Here is a 4,640-nt window from a genome sequence, read left to right on the forward strand (position 1 = left end):
AAGGTGTCCTAAGTGGTTGCTAGGTGGTTGCTAAGGTGTTGCTAGGCGGTTGCTAGGGTGTCCTGAGTGGTTGCTAGGTGGTTGCTAAGGTGTTGCTAGGGTGTCCTGAGTGGTTGCTAGGTGGTTGCTAAGGTGTTGCTAGGCGGTTGCTAGGGTGTTCTGAGTGGTTGCTAGGCGGTTGCTAGGGTGTTCTGAGTGGTTGCTAGGTGGTTGCTAAGGTGTTGCTGGGCGGTTGCTAAGGTGTCCTAAGTGGTTGCTAGGTGGTTGCTAAGGTGTTGCTAGGTGGTTGCTAGGGTATTCTGAGTGGTTGCTAAGGCGTTGCTAGGCGGTTGCTAGGGTGTCCTGAGTGGTCGCTAGGCCCTTACTAAGGCATTACTAGGCGGTTGCTAGGTGGTTGCTAGGCGGTTGCTAGGGTAATTTGGGTGGTTGCTAGGCAGTTGCTAGGGTACCCAAGGTGGTTACTAGGCAAGCCTCACATACATGCCTGATGAAATATTTATAGTTAGTAAGCATTTCTAGCAAGTTACAGTACTTGGCTAGTCAATATTAGCATGTAGCTAGTCACTGCTAGCATGCGTAGCATATAGGAAGTTCCGTTTGCTAGCATGAGTCAAACGAGCCAATCCCCAAGTCTCTACGATGTTCTGATGCCGAGATATAGCTGTTGATGAATGGTTGCTAGGGTACTCTGTTTTGTTGCTATGGGCGAGGTTACAGAGTGAACTTGAATGTGGTTGGCTGTCCAAGTCAAATGAGCCAACCCCCAAGTCAATAGGACACTGCTATGCAAAGATATGCATGTAGGCCAGTTATAATGGCAGTCTATGGGATCAGTTTGGGGGCGTGGCTTGTGAGATTCATTATCATATTGAGATGCTCATTGGTTGTCTGAGTCAGATGAGCCATCCCCCAAGCCAATAGGACACTGCCAAGCAAAGATATGCATGTAGGCCAGTTATAATGGCAGTCTATGGGATCAGTTTGGGGGCGTGGCTTGTGAGATTCATTATCATATTGAGATGCTCATTGGTTGTCTGAGTCAGATGAGCCATCCCCCAAGCCAATAGGACACTGCTAAGCAAAGATATGCATGTAGGCCAGTTATAATGGAAGTCTATGGGACCAGTTTGGGGGCGTGGCTTGTGAGCTTCATTATCATATTGAGATGCTGATTGGTTGTCTGAGTCAGATGAGCCATCCCCCAAGCCAATAGGACACTGCTAAGCAAAGATATGCATGTAGGCCAGTTATAATGGCAGTCTATGGGACCAGTTTGGGGGCGTGGCTTGTGAGCTTCATTATCATACTGAGATGCTGATTGGTTGTCTGAGTCAAATGAGCCCACCCCCGTGTCTCTATGACACTCCTATGTAATGTTATAGATGTGTGACCTTTATAATGGAAGTCAATGGGATGTGCAATGGGACGCCCCACCCCATGTTAAGTCAATGGGGCAGTTATTAAGGGTCTTTAAATGGTTTGGGGGGGCGTGGCTTGTGAGTTTCAAAATCATATTGAGATGCTGATTGGTTGCCTCAGTCAAGTTAGCCAACCCCCAAGTCTGTATGACACTGCTATGTAATGTGATTGACATGTGAGTCAAGAAATGAATGGGAGTCAATGGGCCATGTAAAGTCAATGGGGACCCCTTTGGGACGTCCTAGCACCCCAGGGGTACAACTTATACCCCTTTTTGGGGTATGTTCTCATACAGGCTGCAACCCCCTACAGATGTTGCGAATCCCATATTTCTACGAATTTCACACTTGGCGCTATAACGCCTAAAAGGTCGTCCCATTTCGCGGCGCGTTTAGTGCTCTCCTAGAAAAATGAATGGGAGTCAATGGGGCCAATGTAAATCAATGGGAGCACTTTGGGACGTCCTAGAGCCCCAGGGGTGCAACTTTTACCCCCTTGCAAGGTATGTTCTCACTTAGGCTGCAACCCTCTACAGATGCTGTGAATCCCATATTTCTATGAAATTCACACGCGGCGCTGTGAGTCGTCAAAGTTCGGCTCAATGTTAAGTCTATGGGATTTTTGGGGGGGTTTTTTGGCCCCTGCGGGGCCAAAAAACCCCCGACCCCTTATAAAAGTCATAGCACACCATTCCCGATAAGACCGCACGATTTGAGGCCACTTTCAAGGGTCTGGGACGAAAGCTGCGGGACGAGTTACGCGCCGAAAAACGTACGGAAGAAGAATAATAATAAGAATAAGCCATGCACAATTGTAAGAATGGACTTTGCCTAAGGCAAACCCCATTAACTAGAATTGTACATTTCCTAAAGGAAATGTGAATGGGGTTTGCGTGGCAAATCGATGGGGTACAATGTATTTGTTTTGGTTGCTAGGGTGTACTGAATGGTTGCTAAGGTGTTCTGAGTGGTTGCTAGATGGTTGCTAAGGTGTCCTAAGTGGTTGCTAAGGCGTTGCTAGGCGGTTGCTATGGTGTCCTGAGTGGTTGCTAGGTGGTTGCTAAGGTGTTGCTAGGCGGTTGCTAGGGTGTTCTGAGTGGTTGCTAGGTGGTTGCTAAGGTGTTGCTAGGCGGTTGCTAAGGTGTCCTAAGTGGTTGCTAAGGTGTTGCTAGGTGGTTGCTAGGGTATTCTAAGTGGTTGCTAAGGCGTTGCTAGGCGGTTGCTAGGGTGTCCTGAGTGGTTGCTAGGTGGTTGCTAAGGTGTTGCTAGGCGGTTGCTAAGGTGTCCTAAGTGGTTGCTAGGTGGTTGCTAAGGTGTTGCTAGGTGGTTGCTAGGGTATTCTAAGTGGTTGCTAGGCGGTTGCTAGGGTGTCCTGAGTGGTTGCTAGGTGGTTGCTAAGGTGTTGCTAGGTGGTTGCTAGGGTGTCCTGAGTGGTTGCTAGGCGGTTGCTAAGGTGTTGCTAGGTGGTTGCTAGGGTGTTCTGAGTGGTTGCTAGGCGGTTGCTAGGCGGTTGCTAGGGTGTTCTGAGTGGTTGCTAGGCAGTTGCTAGGCGGTTGCTAGGGTGTTCTGAGTGGTTGCTAGGTGGTTGCTAAGGTGTTGCTAGGCGGTTGCTAAGGTGTCCTAAGTGGTTGCTAGGTGGTTGCTAGGTGTTGCTAGGTGGTTGCTAGGGTATTCTGAGTGGTTGCTAAGGCGTTGCTAGGCGGTTGCTAGGGTGTCCTGAGTGGTCGCTAGGCCCTTACTAAGGCGTTACTAGGCGGTTGCTAGGTGGTTGCTAGGCGGTTGCTAGGGTAATTTGGGTGGTTGCTAGGCAGTTGCTAGGGTACCCTGGGTGGTTACTAGGCAAGCCTCACATACATGCCTGATGAAATATTTATACTTAGTAAGCATTTCTAGCAAGTTACAGTACATGGCTAGTCAATATTAGCATGTAGCTAGTCACTGCTAGCATGTGTAGCATATAGGAAGTTCCGTTTGCTAGCATGAGTCAAACGAGCCAATCCCCAAGTCTCTACGATGTTCCGATGCCGAGATATAGCTGTTGATGAACGGTTGCTAGGGTACTCTGTTTTGTTGCTATGGGCGAGGTTACAGAGTGAACTTGAATGTGGTTGGCTGTCCAAGTCAAATGAGCCAACCCCCAAGTCAATAGGACACTGCTAAGCAAAGATATGCATGTAGAGCAGTTATAATGGCAGTCTATGGGACCAGTTTGGGGGCGTGGCTTGTGAGATTCATTATCATATTGAGATGCTCATTGGTTGTCTGAGTCAGATGAGCCATCCCCCAAGTCAATAGGACACTGCTAAGCAAAGATATGCATGTAGAGCAGTTATAATGGCAGTCTATGGGACCAGTTTGGGGGCGTGGCTTGTGAGATTCATTATCATATTGAGATGCTCATTGGTTGTCTGAGTCAGATGAGCCATCCCCCAAGCCAATAGGACACTGCTTAGCAAAGATATGCCTGTAGGCCAGTTATAATGGCAGTCTATGGGACCAGTTTGGGGGCGTGGCTTGTGAGCTTCATTATGATACTGAGATGCTGATTGGTTGTCTGAGTCAAATGAGCCCACCCCCGTGTCTCTATGACACTCCTATGTAATGTTATAGATGTGTGACCTTTATAATGGAAGTCAATGGGATCTGCAATGGGACATCCCACCCCATGTTAAGTCAATGGGGCACTTATTAGGGGTCTTTAAGTGGTTTGGGGGGGCGTGGCTTGTGAGCTTCAAAATCATAATGAGATGCTGATTGGTTGCCTGAGTCAAATGAGCCCACCCCCAAGTCAGTATGACACTGCTATGTACTGTGATTGACATGTGACATTTATAATGGGAGTCAATGTAATGAATGGGAGTCAATGGGCCCATGTTAAGTCAATGGGACCACTTTGGGACGTCCTAGCCCCCCAGGGGTACAACTTATACCCCCCTGCGTGGTATGTTCTCACTTAGGCTGCAACCCCCTACAGCTGTTGCGAATCCCATATTTCTACGAAATTCACACTCTGCGCTGTGATTCGTCAAAGTTCGGCTCAATGTTAAGTCTATGGGATTTTGGGGGGGGTTTTTTGGCCCCTGCGGGGCCAAAAAACCCCCCACCCCTTATAAAAGTCATAGCACACCATTCCCGATAAGACCGCACGATTTGAGCCCACTTTCAAGGGTCTGGGACGAAAGCTGCGGGACGAGTTACGCGCCGAAAAACGTACGGAAGAAG

General features: G+C 48.5%; 1 protein-coding gene across 4 annotated transcripts in view; it reads left to right on the forward strand.

Moving 5' to 3' along the window:
* The window catches only part of grid1b (glutamate receptor, ionotropic, delta 1b), a 737,476-nt gene that overhangs the window by 95,474 nt on the left and 637,362 nt on the right, over window positions 1–4,640 (forward strand). The gene's annotated exons all lie outside the window — the stretch shown is intronic.

The sequence above is a fragment of the Danio rerio genome, chromosome 12 (assembly GCF_049306965.1).
Source record: "Danio rerio strain Tuebingen ecotype United States chromosome 12, GRCz12tu, whole genome shotgun sequence".
Lineage (NCBI taxonomy): Eukaryota > Metazoa > Chordata > Actinopteri > Cypriniformes > Danionidae > Danio > Danio rerio.